Source organism: Sceloporus undulatus, chromosome 6 (assembly GCF_019175285.1).
Source record: "Sceloporus undulatus isolate JIND9_A2432 ecotype Alabama chromosome 6, SceUnd_v1.1, whole genome shotgun sequence".
Classification (NCBI taxonomy): Eukaryota; Metazoa; Chordata; class Lepidosauria; order Squamata; family Phrynosomatidae; genus Sceloporus; species Sceloporus undulatus.
In genome coordinates this window covers 156,248,031-156,262,830 of record NC_056527.1, presented here as the reverse complement: position 1 = coordinate 156,262,830, position 14,800 = coordinate 156,248,031, and the positions used below count along the sequence as shown (strand labels likewise).

Sequence of the window (14,800 nt, the reverse complement as noted above, 5' to 3'; positions counted from 1 at the left end):
TCCAACTCCCTGCCATGCAGGAAATCTCAGTTGATTATGGTGCAGATGGCCCTGGATGGAAATCCACTGCTGAAATGTATTGCAGGGAAATAGGAAAATGAAGGAGGAAAGGAATGTTTGCATGTGGGAAGGAGAGATGGTCATGTTTTACAGTGCATGAGATTTACTGGAGAAAGAGAAAAAGGTAGCATTGCTGTTTTTTAATGGGTTTGTTTTCTTACTGTCCGAATTAAAAAGGCTACAGAAACTCTTCATCTGGAGCAGTATTATGGCTGACTGCTCACTTAGTGTTCCTGTAACCTTAAAAGGCCTCTTTAAAAGGTTCTTGAAACGGGATGCTCAAAAGGAGTGAGATGAGAGTGTGTGACTTGTTTTTGCTCTTCATGTGAATATGATACGTAGTTAAGGTGGAGGAAAGGCAGGTCAAAAAGTCTTCGGTCTGTATAAATCCCTGAACATCCTAAATGCTCTTGAAATAAAAATGATTTCTCCAAACTGCTTTTTTCCCTATTCATTTATTTCATTTTTATGCCACCTTTCTCCCAAAAAGGGATGCAAGGCGACTCACAAGATAAAAACACTTTTTAAAACTTTACAATTTAAAAAATATATATTAAAATAATCCAGTTAAAACCGTATAAAATTAACATTAAAACATACAAAAGCACACACACACACCATATAAAAGCCACACTGGCATGATTTTAAAAACCTTTTTCTTTACTTTCCTTGGAACATTGCTTTTCACAAAATACACATTTTGTATACTGTACCTCTTACTAAAAAAAATACATATTTTAACCTTAAACATGTATTGCCTATATACATTTAAACCATAAAAATGTATATTTCACACACTTGGTTCTTTTAAAAAAACAACAACACTGAGAACTGTCTGCAAATATGGCAAAGTGGTATTCTGACCCATGCAATGGTCCAAGAAAACAGAAATCCAGTTTGTTTCAAATTACAGAGCAGTCCAAATCCCTGAGCTTCACATATTAGCCAGCTATTTCCCCTTGGCTCTTATCTTGCTTATGCTGATGCAAGAGAAAACGGCTTTTTTAAGATGAGGAAGTTGAAGTCTTTAATGCATGGAGCATCACATGAAAGCCATGGGCCACTCCTGCTCTTGGCCTCACCTTGTTAAACAGGCTCCTCTAGGTCATTTATATTGGGAGAGCCATAATGGAGCAGTGGTTTGAGTATCAGCATGCAACTCTGGAGACCAGGGTTCGGTTTCCACCTTGGCTATGAAACCCATTGGGTGGCCTTGGGCAAGTCACGCTCTCTCGGCCTCAGGGAAAGGCAACGGCAAACCTCCTCTGAACAAATCTTGCCAACAACACCCCATGACAGGGTTGCTTAGGTTGCCATAAGTTGGGAACGACTTACAATAAGATCAACAACTGCCTTTCATTAGCTTCCTGACAGTAAGGGCTGTTCAACAGTGAAATATATAATATTGGAGTTTGGTGGAGTCTCCTTCTTTGGAATCTTTAAGCAGAGGCTGGATGGCCATCTGTCGGGGATGCTATGATTGAGAGTTCCTGCATGGCAGAATGGGGTTGGACTGGATGGCCCTTACGGTCTCTTCCAACTCAATCAGCCAAAATCCCCCCCCTAAAAAAATGCACAACTGTTCAATTGTTTAGCAAAGTTTAGAATGACACAATATTGGCCAGGAGAGACAAGAGTGTATGCTAGAAAAATCAAGTTATGCCGGAGACACTCTGCATTTATTTTGTGGCTGGATGAATCCTAGTCCTTGATAGCAGCACAGCTCCCTCTGGAGACACTTTTCCATAGTTACAGTTCCAAACTAATATCTGGGCCCAGTGGCTATGAAAAATATAGGAGGCCCCCATCTGAGCAATAAGCCAAGCTATGCTTGGGGATGTTACTTTTTAAAATTACAATGCTCATAATTCCCCAGGCAGCATGACCATGATGTCTTAGGGATTCGGGAAGTTGTCGTCCAAAAAGAAACTTTTCCCAGCTCCTTTTAATAATCTAAGTTATTAGAAAGGGGGGGGGGTGAGGGAAGAAGAAGGGAATGCAAAAGGAGAAAAACTGGTCTTTTTCAGAGCAGGAAGAAATAGACAGGTGGATGAAAAACTGGGACTTCCCCCCCATCTGTGTGACACATTGGAGCCATGGCTTGCTTGCAAGTTGCAGAGATATCTGCAGGGTGGGAAAGGAAGGGACACTGGGATTTTCCAGCCAAGTTCAGTTGCCTTGAGCAATCTCTTCCTCGCCAACTTCAAGGTCCAAACTACAAGGAAACAGGCAACAATATTTCCCTGAAAGAGCACAGAATTGCATGCAAAAATATCTCATCCTCTGAGCTCTTTGGGAAAGTCACACCCAGTTACATCAGGAAAAAAAACAGAGGAGAGGCAACACAATGGTGAAGCTATATGCAGTGCCTCTAACAAGGGGTCACAACTATAAAAACTCCATAGGCCGTTATGATACGTGTGCGATATGTGCCCCCATCCTGAAGGAAATGCCAAGAAGGGCCAATTTGAAAGAAGTCAAGTTATGTGATTAATTATCACACGTGAAGACCGAAATTGTGGTCATTTTTCAAGGCAAAGCAGAGTGAGTGCAAAATTATTATTATTATTATTATTATTATTATTATTAAGCTTTATTTATATAGCGCTGTAAATTTACACAGCACTGTACATAAAATCATTTAAATAAATTATCACAACAGCACATACCATGCGGAGTCTCCAATTTGAATTGGAATCCTTGCGCATGCCCAGTGGGGCTCTGAACGCATCGTGAACTCTAAGGCTTCTGGGATAAAGAAGGGAGCCGCTTCCCCTGTTTCCTGTGTCCTGTTTCGCGTGAATGCAGGCTCCACGGGAAATATAGATGTGGCTATATATATTATATATATATATAGTGGGCACAGGCACTTGGTCTATGCACATTATTAGTGCACTTTATACATGTATATCTGCACATATAGATGGACGCACCTATATATATATATATATATATATATATATATGCATCCATCTATATGCTCAGATGTGCCACCAGGAAAAGTGTCAGCAGGTATGCCACTATATGCTCCAAGCACATGTAGCTGTAAATAGAATGTGTGTACTTAAGCTCCTCAAGGCGCATATATGTATACATATACACATATACACAGCAATGTATATATGTACGCACACTTATACACACACACACACACACACACACACTACTTCGCCCATATACACGTATATATATATTTATATCTGTATGTATATGCATGTACAGTATATGTACGAATATGTATATGCATATGTACACGTATATATGTGTGTGTGTGTGTGTGTGCGTGTGCACATGCATACATTGCTCCTATATATGTACAGTATATCACAAACATGTGTTGGCAAAATAAGACACCTCCCTTCTCAACACATCGGCTGGGCAACGCGCCCAAGGAGATCAGAATATGACTACCCAAAGGAAAACGCCATTTGCAGATTGGAGAGTCGGGAGGCAAAAACCAAACACTGCTCTGTTCAGGTTAAAATGAGCACATATGCATTTTCCACTAGCTCTCCGCCCAGACCATCGGTAATGTCTGCTTTTCCCCCTCGCCAGCACTAGAAGTGGAAGGATTACCAGAAGCAAAATAAAAACAAGATTACAGCGAAGCTTCATGGGAATTGTAATACCTTTCTAGGCTTGGGGGTAATACTAGGACTAAAGCAAACATGCATTCCACAGCAACACAACTTCAAACTGAATGCAAATCAGCCTGGGAGAAGGATTTGTGAATTCAGTAGTTCACCAAATTTAGCTATTCCAGGGTTGACTTTGGATCAGCCTCGGAATGACTCCGCAATGACAGCAATTGCGTGTGACAATCTCTCTAGCATTAACGTGAATACCCATGATTGACTCCGGGGTGACTTAGGAATATACTGGAAGTTTTCGTCATGTGATAATGGCCTAATAGTTCTGGCTGTGGAACTCCCGCCCTGTGGAGAACCTATTGTCCCCTCCACTGTTTTCCTTTAGGCAGCAGCTGTTTAGTTAAAAGCACAGATTGCTATGGTGGTTGTAAGACAGCTTCCAAAATCTGTACTGCAGTAATATCTTTGTGTGTGTTGTGTGACTTCAAGTCATTTCTGACTTATGGTAACCCTAAGATGAACCTATCATAGGGTTTCCTTGACATGTTTCTTGGGGGGGGGTTGCCTTTGCCTTCCCCTAAGGCTGAGAGAGTGACTTGCCCAAGGTCACCCAATGGGTTTTCATGGCTGAGCCAGAATTTGAACCTCGACCTCTGAGTCATAGTCAAATGTTCAAACCACTACACCACAGTAGCTCTCATAGTAATATCTTTCCTTTGTTGTTATGTGCCTTTACATTGACTCCAACTTTATAGGGACACTATCATAGGGTTACCTTGGAAAGATTTATTCCAAGGAGTTCTGCCACTGCCTTCCTTTTAGGTTGAAGGAGTGTGGCTTGCCCAGGATCACCCAATAGTTTTCTGTGGCTGAACATGGATTTAAACTCTGATCTTCCAAAGATATGGCCCAACACTCAAACCACTACATCATGCTGGCTCCACTTATGCCGGCAACCCTATCATAGTGTTTTCTTGGCAAGATTGATTCATAGAAGGTTTGCCATTGCCTCCCTCCAAAGCTGAGTGAGTGTAACTTGCTCAAGATCACTGAGAGCGTTTCCATGGCTGAGCAGGGATTTGAACCCTGACCTTTTGGAGTCCTAGTTCAACACTCAAACCACTACATCATGTGGTGTCCATCATACATTTATTAGTGCAACAACAACACAACAACACCATCAACATGTGTGCAAGCTTTTGAGATCTCCAGATTTTTTCCTCAGGCATTATATTATAATCAACTATGGGGAGGAACTTTATCTAAAAATCATGTTATCTGCATGCTGTTATCTTGAGATGTAATGGGAAGAAGCTTTGCAGACTATCAAATGGCATTGGCCAGGTGAAGTATTAATTTTCACAGAGAGTAACCCCTATTATTATTATTATTATTATTATTATTATTAGCTATCTTCCTGCAATAATAATTTGAGTAGGGGTATGTACTGCACTGTGTTTTATGTAAGTTGATAGGGCAAAAGAAGAAGGGCAGTCTACTTAAACAGCAACAGCAACAACTCCAAAATGCATTAGAAAACAGTGCAGTACAGCTATTCAAACAAAATCTGGAAATGTTACCTGCTGACAAATCAAGTCCAGAATTGTCACTAGTACACTTAAAAAAACAAACTAGCCAAGATCATACAAGCCTTTCCCTTCATAACATTCTCCCTTGGCATAATGGAGCAGGTGAACTGCTATTTACAAGCCTAGTTAGAAAGAGTTAATACAATTCATTTGAAAGTGAGATTCCAAGTTGCCTGAGATCATGGGTGAAGTTATCATCTACAGTTGGCTCTCTGTATCCACAGATTCTTTATCCACGGATTCAACCATCCATGGCTTGAAAATATTTTTTAAAACATATATAAATCCCCAAAAGCAAACCTTAATTTTGCCATTTTATATTATATTTAATGTGACTTGAGCATCCTCTGTCTGAACCCTGGTGGCGCAGTGTTTAAATGCTGGTCCTGCTGCCACAACATTGTGAGTTTGATCCTGAAGGGCTCTAAAGTTGACTCAGCCTTCCATACTTTTGGAGGTTGGTATGTAAAATGAATACCCAGTTTATTGGGGGCAATTGGCTTACAGATTGTAAACCGCTTAGAGACCACTTAGTTCAGAATGAAGTGGTATAGAAATGTAAATGCTATTGCTATTGCATCCATGGATTCTGGTATCCACAAGAGTCCCTGGAATTAAACCCCAGCTGATATCAAATGCTCAATGTACTTCCATTTCTGGAGATAATTTTAGGTTCTGCTAAACTGAATTTACCAGTTTACACTGTGGTGAGTTGCACAAGGACCATCATATTGGAAACTTGGGAAAACTAGTTTTGGGAGACTACATCTCTCTTCTTTGAGACGGTTGGAGATTCTGGAAGATATAGTCCAGTGCTAGCTTCCATGTCACTGGAGTGGCAAATCCAGATTTTAATCCTGAACTCACCAGTTGCTGAGCCCTATTTCTACATAGGTTCAACACCTTGGATAGGTCATGTAAGGCTAGCCCAAACTCAAATGGATTCATTGCCCCACTGACATGGGAGCCATTGGCTGCTAATATTGTGGTCCAAAAATGGACGTTTCAAAGCTGTGGTCAAGTTCATATATCATTTTGACATTGTCAAATACAAATAGGTAGTTTAGTGGTGAGGAAAAGAAAGGGGAACTCTCAGCCTAAGGGCTAAAAGCAATTAGAGTAAAGGTTGCACAAGGCACGCTGCTTTGGTTGACAAGGCCAAGGCAAAAAGATGGAACCAAAAGTACCAGCATAGTTTAGTTTAAATCTGTAACTGCCAGTAACTAAGCCTTAGGAGAGGCATTTCAACACTGAGAATGCGGGAAATGGTACGGGAGCTGGGAAACCATCGCCAAATGATGGTGCAAAAAGGAAGGAGGTGTGGCCATCTGGGGAATCCCAAAAGGTCAGATTGGGACCTCAGGGGGGATGGAAATGGCTTGAGTTCCCCATGCCCTCTGGCCAGAGAGTTATTCTTTGAGTGGAGTTGTTGCTGTGTGTCTTCAAGTCATTTCCAATTTACGGACGCCTAAGGCAAACCTATCATGGGTTTTTCTTGGCAAGATTTGTTCAGAGAAGGTTTGCCATTGCCTTTCCCTGAGGCTGTGAGAGTGTGAGTCACCTAAGGTTACCCAGTGGGTTTCATGGCTAAGCAGAGAATCAAACCCTGGTCTCCAGATTCCCAGTGCAACACTCAAACCACTATGCCACTGGGAGATCCATGTTCAAATGCCACAGCATCCATGCAGTGTACTGGGTTACCTTCAGCCAATTGCTCGCTCTGAGCAAAGTCTACCTCATAGGGGTATTCTGAAGGCCAACATGTGAGCACATGTTCTTAGGGACAAGAGAAAGAAAGAAGGATCCATATTAACATTACAGTGTCTGTCTGCCAGTCTGTCTGTTATGCGACACAAATCTTGATCACAGGATCACCAAACTGGTGTGCTATCTAATGGAAGCTAAACAAAGGCCATAATAAAGGTTTGAACCCAATTTATCAACTAATTGGGTGAATGAACACTCTGGATTTCTTCTTCTTCATCACCAGTCCTGGAATGCACATTTATAAACTGAATTTCACTAAACTTAATGTTAGAGTTAGTCCATTGTCCTGTTAATTTCTGTTGAAGTTCAAACATCTGCTTTGTTTTGTTAGAAAACTGTAAGTTTGGGTCCATTTTGCATTTACAAATTTGTTTCACTCAAATCAGAAGCAAAATCGTCACCATCAACCCAGAAAATGTTGGGTACATTGCCCCAGAAAGAAGATCTCCCCAGCAATGTTGGCGTATGCGAGAGCATGAAAAGCCACCAAAATGAAGCGTTTAGCTTCCGCACGACAGAGGAATCACACAATCATAGCGTTGGAAGAGACCACAACAGCCAACCAGTCCAATCCCTGCCAGGCAGAAAAACACTCTGAACAACCTAGCAAATCCCTTGAAATGGCCCTTGAAATCCAAGTGATGCACAGAAACCCTTCAGGAGCAAAGCAGAAGGTTTTGAGCATGCAGAGACTAAACATTCTCCTCGGCTGACCAGTTCCCTGTTTTAGACTAAAAGAGAACATAAAACAGAAAGAGTAAGCAGCCTCACTTTGTGGGTTGTAATAACCAGAATTCTCCAGCCAGCATGGAGGTTATGGGAGTGGTCTCTAAAAATCATGGCCACAATTCTATATCATGGTCTACGCTGTATAGCTTTATGCATACTCAGCTATGTAGGATTGTCCCAATGTGCATTGGTTTCTACAGATGTGTGCATCAGCACTCCTGGTGTCCTGATGTGTATTCAGCTCAGTACTTCCTAGCTGATGTGGCATTTTTCTGGCTTCCCTGTAATGTCAGCAGTAATGTCATGACAGCCCCTTGTTGAATGCTGACATTGCAAAACTGCTTGATTTTATGTTCTTAAATACTTCCCCTTACATAGGCTGCATATGGACACAGAAATAATCCAGTTTGACACCACTAACTGCCATGGCTCAATGCTATAGAATACTGGGAAATGTAGTTTGTTGTGGCAGCAGAGCTCTCTGACAGAGAAAGCTAAATGTCTCACCAAACTCCAATTCCCAGAATTCCACAGCATTAAGCCATGACAATTAAAATGATGTCCAACCGGGTTATTTCTACAATGCAGATGCAGCCACAGACATAAGTCCCATATTGAATTTCAGCCTATTCTTCCAAGTTCACTGTGGCTTAGTGAAAAAGCATGTACAATCAGCCCATCTTATACACAGATTCAAGCATCCACGGTTTGAAAATGTTCAAAAAAAGTATAAATTTCAAATATCAAACCTTGATTTTCCATTTTTTATAAGGGACACCATTTTGCTATGCCATTATATTTAATGGGACTTGAACATCCACAGATTTTGTTATCCACGGGGGATCTTGGAACCAAACGCCAGCGTATAACAAGGGTCCACTGTAGAAGGTCCCCAGTTCAGTGCTGGCTGGGGGTTCTAGGGGATGTAGTCCAAAAGGTTATTTATCCAGATTTTGTCCAAAGGCTATATAGCAAGCACTTGTGAAAATTCTCTAAAGGTGGCTAGAAAGCAATGATTCATCCTACTATCTGCAAGATCTTGATCCACATCATACATACAAAATTCCACAGGCTTCATGGGTGATGCTGCATAGCGGGGGGGAAAGAGCTGGGGTTTCCTAATGACATGTCCACCCTGTGCAGACACTGTAGCTTCATTTCCAAACACAAATGCTTCCAGGCTGATTTTTCATGTTCAGTTCAGTAATTGACCATTAACTTGTTGGGCGGGTTGTGCTCCGAGACAAATCTAAAGAAGGAACTAGCACTGCTACAAAGAGATTTCTACAAAGGTGTTTTTAAATTTTGATGATCACACTTGGCCTCTCTTGAAAGGAGGATTTGGAAAGGATACTTTCAAGGACTTGCAAGCCCCAGAGTCTGACCCCCAGCATGACTATAAGTACCAAAGCAACATCACCAATGTTTTAAAGGTCTTTTCTATAGTAATTAGAGATACTTTGGAGTTTTCTTATACAAAGACAACTTCCTTTCCATACTCCTTCAGTGATTGTTGTTGTGTGCCTTCAAGTCACTTCTGACTTAGGGTCAACCCTAATCATGGAGTTTTCTTGGCATGTATCATTTCCATGGCTGAGTTAGTCCAACACTCAAACTGTTACACCATGCTGGTCCCCAAAAAGGGTGGCCTGCCAGTGTCTTGTTTTTCCGCCAGAGGGAAGATGCAGCCACCAAACCGCGCAGCTTCCTGCTGGCGGAAAAAGAACCTGTGAAAAATCACTGACGCACTCATTATATAAGTGCCTCGCAGTGCCATGCAGATGCCACACAGCGCTTACATAACAATGGTGCCGCCCGTGTACACATGGCACCACCATTGTTTATGCCCTCATCACATGCTAGGGTTGCGGGCTGTGTGGGTGCTCCGCCCCCAAACAACCCTAGCACATGACAAGGGTGTCACAAACGGCTCACGTGTACCCAGCCATAGTCATAGAACAGGGATTTTTTTAGTTTCAGGTTTCTCAGACACCATCCTTACAGCTGTGTACCTTGTATTTATTTCAAGGAGGAGGGAGTGCAGTTTAAGCTTATGAATGTGGTCTGCAAAATTTCAATGTGGAGTACCATACTCTCTCCATTTCCTCTCCTTTCTCTAGGTTTCTACTGCCATCCTTCTCTGCCAAACTCTTTGCCAGTGTGCCATGGCCATTGACCATTGTTGGCCTGGTCTTTTCACAGAATTGTTTTAGTATCCCACCTAAAGATATATTTTTTGTACTTTTGCAAATATTGGAGTGTGGTTATTTCTCTCTTGCTCATGAATGGTTCTGTTTTGACTACACAAGGACCCACAATCAGTGAATAAGTTCCCAATTAATATATAGCGGCCTTCCTCAAGTGGGTGAGTCTAGTCACCCTTTTAACTTTGTACAATGCCCCAAACCTGGGTGTGCTGTCTGGTGAGTCAAATGGGACTTTTCAAGTCCAATATATCTAAAGGCACCAGATATGGAAAAGCTGGTATATATGAGATCTAACGGTTATGCATGCCTATGGTTCTAAACAGGTCCTTGGGGTTTGGTAGCTCTCACTGTAGCCTCCTCCTTAGCTGTTGGTGTGTGCCTTTAACTTGTTTCTGACTTATGGCAACCCTAAGGCAAACTTCAAGCCACTTCTGACTTATGATGATCCTAAGGTGAACCTATCACAGGGTTTTCTTGGCACGTTTCTTCAGATGGTTTTTCCATTGCTATCCTCTGAGGCTGAGAGCGTGTGACTTGCCCAAGGTTGCCCCAGTGGGTTTCCATGGCTGAGCCAGGATTTGAAACCCTGGATTCCAGAGCCATAGTCTAATGCTGACTCCCAGCTTCTAAGTCCCTTTTCACACCCTTGATCTCCGATTTTCTCTCTGCAACATAGAATCATAGAGTTGGAAGAGACCTCAAGGGCCATCCAGTCCAACCCCATTCTGTCATGCAGGAACTCTCAATCAAACCATACTCGACAGATGGCCATTCAGCCTCTGTTTAAAGACTTCCAAGGAAGGAGACTCCACCACTCTCCAAGATTATATACTGTATTCCACTATCAAACAGCCCTTACTGTCAGGAAGTTCCTCCGAATGTTGAGGTGGAATCTTTTTTTCTGTAGCTTGTTCTGGGTCCTGTTCTCTGGAGCAGCAGAAAACAATCTTGCTCCCTCCTCAATATGAGATCCCGTCAAATATTTAAACAGGACTATCATATCACCTCTTAACCTTCTCTTCTCCAGGCTAAACATCCCTGGCCCCCTAAGTAGTTACTCAGAGGGCTTTATGGTTTCCAGAACCTTCACCATTTTAGTTGCCCTCCTTTAGACATGCTCCAGTGTCTCAATGTCCTTTTTGAATTGTGGTGCCCAGAATTGGACACAGTATTCCAGGTGGGGCCTGACCAAAGCAGAATTGAGTGGCACTATTACTTCCCTTGATCTAGACACTATACTTTTATTGATGCAACCTAAAATTGCATTGCCCTTTTTAGCTGCCTCATGTTCAACTTGTGGTCTACTTGGACTCCTAGATCCCTTTCACACGTAGTTTCATTCAGCCAGGTGTCCCCCATGATCCTATATCTGTGCATTTCATTTTTCCACCCTAAGTGCAGTACCTTACATTTCTCTGTGTTGAAAACAGAGCAAGGATTCTAGATTATACTTCTAATGAGCAGCTAGTAGAAGCTTTACATTTTAAAATAAACCATTCCGTTTCCTTTCCCATAATTCTTCTACAAAAGGAGTGAGTTTTCACCACCAGCAAATACACCCTGAATTCACACTGTTCACAAAAGAATCTGAAAGGATATCAATAGAAAGTGGAGAGGACACAAGCAACTCTCTTTGTGCTGAGTAAATATTCACCACCAGTCCTGAGTCATTCATAGGTGAATGTGTACATTTAACAAACACTGAAACAAAAATCACAGACATGCAGGACATTCTGTCAAAGTTATTTTATCTGATTACGCACAACGGCTTAATGGAGCCGAGACCCACAAAACTCATTGCGTGTATGGTATGTGTGTGACCCTAGCTTTGGGCTGCTGCAACTCAGGAATCATTCACTGGTTGTGCAATCTGGATTTTCCACCCAGTTCACCCTTGACAGGTCCTATGATAGATCTTCTACAAATAAAATCATATAAAGTCAAACTTCTCAAACGTTTGGTGTAAACCAAGACATTTTAAAGGATCCTTTGGTGAGAAGCAGATCAGGAAACTACACAGTGTGAAAAAGAGCTTGAAAATGCTACTTTCTGGACTTCAGCTCCCCAAATCCCCATGCTGGCAACTTCTGGAAGTTGTAGTCCAAAAACACATTTTTCCAAGTTCTGGAGTGCAGAGCTCTCTGGAGCTGCTTCATACTCTGACCAAAAGATGGCCCTTCAGATACTGTTGGACTACCACTCAAATCATCTTTTTACCATTGACTAAGGCCCAAAACACACTGCAGAGATAATCCAGTTTGAGACTGCTGTAACTGCCCTGGCTCAGTGCTAGGGAATCCTGGAAACTGTAGTTTATTGTGGCACTAGAGAAGACTAAATATCTCACAAAGCTACATTTCCCAGAACATCAGGGCAGTTAAAGCAGTCTCAAACTGGATTCTTTCTGCCCTGTGTTTCAGACCTATGTTAGGTAGGGTTAGAAGCTGCAGTCCAATAAGATTTGGAGGGCCACAAGTTGCTCACCTCCGATGTGAAGTCATGTGTTAAAAACAGCATGCATTGTAAGTAGTTTTATACTAAACAAGACCATTATTCCAGTAGCTGGAGTCTGTCCATGCTCTCCATCTACATGGACCTACCATCTTTCACCTGCCCCACCCTCATGAATTATGGGAAGTGTAGTCCAAGGTTCCTAGACAGCTACACATTGGGAAGGGAGATCAATACTAACCACTGTTCTCAGGGATTTCAGACAGGAGTCCTACATGGGGAGATGCCAAGGATCAAACATGAGACATTTTGCATGGAAAGCTGATACTCCCATTACCAGGGCTGGTGCAAGTCATTTTGCTGCCCGAGGTAGAGCACTACGGAATCATAGCATTGGGAGGGAATCTATGGGCCATCATCCTTTTACCATTGGCTATGTTAGGTAGAAATTGGAATTCAGTAACATCTGAAGGGCCAAAAGTTGCTCACTTCCAACGTTAAGTGATATCCTGCTTGATGCAGGGCCTCCAGCAAGTGCATCCCCAATAGGTGTCCAGACTCTTCTTGGAGACGTCCAGAGAAGGAGACCCTGCCACCGCTCTAGGCAATTGGTTCCTTTGCCAAACCACTCTCACTATCCAGAAGCTCCTTCTAATGTTCAACCGAAATCTGCCCTCCTGTAACTTAAAACCATTAGACCAAGTTCTAACCTTTGAGAAACAGAGAACATACCTGGCCCCTTCTCTCTGTGACGGCCTTTGAGCCATTTAAAGAGTGTGATCATGTCACCCCTTTTCTTCACCAGACTGAATATGCCCAGCTCCATCAACCTTTCCCCATACCTCTTATTATCCCCATTGCCCATCTCTGAACTCATTCCAACTTGTCTACATCTTTCTTGAAATGGGGTGCTGAGAACTGAATGCAAAGGAGGCCTCACCAACACAGAATATAGTGGAACTGTTCGTTCACTCAGCTTGGAAACTATGCTTATTAATGTGGGCTAAGATAGCATTTGCCTTCTTTGCTGCAGCATCACATGGCTGGCTCGTGTTCATCTGCATCCACACTGCAGAAATAGTCTGGTTTGACACCACTTTAACTGCCATGGCTCAGTGCTATAGAATTCTGGGAGCTGTATTTTGTTGTAGCACCAAAGCAAAGGTACAGAGGTATCCATCCTGGAATATGATTGCTATGCAGCATCTAAGCCCTAAAGGAGTGCTTCTGGACAAGTAGTCCTAGTTTTAAGGTGGTCCCAGCACTACCTTTCTATAGACATCGTGCAGTTATTCTTTCTCCATAACAGGTTTCTTGGAATTAAGAAAAGAAAAAGAGAGATGCAACAGAAGAGAGTAAGAAATGGAAGATAAGAACATTTGGGCCCACAGTAAAGTCCTGTGAATGAGGCTTCTTGTTGTTGTTTTTGTGTGCCTTGAAATCATGTCTGATTTACGGCAAACCTAAGGTGACCCCATCATGGGGTTTTCCTGACAAGTGTCTTCAGAGGGGGTTCACTAATAATAATAATAATGATAATGATAATGATAATTTATTTATAGCCCGCCCAATCACAAGGGATCAGGGCAGATTACAACAATAAATAATGTACAAAGCAAATAAACAATGACAATAAAATAACAAAGCAATTCACAATAGCAATAAATACATATCAATTCACAGCAGCAATAAAATTAACAAAGCAATTTACATAGCAATAAACGAACAAAACAAGTAAAATAATCCCCATTCTCAATCCCCCATCCCAATCCTAAAAACAATATAAACGATACACAATCTTAACGTATTACAATCTAGGACCATGGGGGGGGGGGACAGCTGGGCTGCTGTGCCTCCAGAGTCTCTCTGCTGGTCCCAGGTGTTTCTGGGAGAGGCAGGTGATGGTTCTTGGGGTGGCAAGGCAGCTCTGAGGCTGAGAGCATGTGATTTGCCCAAGGTAACCCAGTGAGTATGCATGGCTGAGCGGGGATTCGAACCTGAGTCTCCAGAGCCATAGTCCAATGTTCAAACCACTACGCCACACTGGCTCAAGACACAATACAAACGGTCTTTCAAAAAGCACCCTAAGCCTGCATGAAGCATTACATCAAAGCTGGGCAACTTTGAGGCCTATGGATATTTTTTTGGAATGCAGCTCCCATCATCCCTTCCCATCGCTGATGTTGCCTGGGACTTTTAGAAGCTGAAGTCCAAAGCCCCTGAAAGGCCCAAGGTTTCCCTGGTAGATGCATGGTTCTGAACCAAATGATAAAATGTAGATGGATTATAGAGAGGAGGAAAATGGAATTGGACATATCCCACATTCTCTAGAGCAGCGCTTGCCAAACTTTGCTCCTCCAGTTGTTTTGAACTTCAGCACCATCCAACTTGGCCAACAGTCAGGGAT

General features: G+C 42.3%; 2 protein-coding genes across 6 annotated transcripts in view; both read right to left on the bottom strand.

Annotated features, from left to right (window-relative positions):
• PATL2 (PAT1 homolog 2) overlaps window positions 1–14,800 on the bottom strand; it is a 741,315-nt gene that overhangs the window by 155,435 nt on the left and 571,080 nt on the right. The window lies entirely within an intron of this gene.
• Window positions 1–14,800, bottom strand: part of DUOX2 (dual oxidase 2) — a 68,204-nt gene that overhangs the window by 52,355 nt on the left and 1,049 nt on the right. The gene's annotated exons all lie outside the window — the stretch shown is intronic.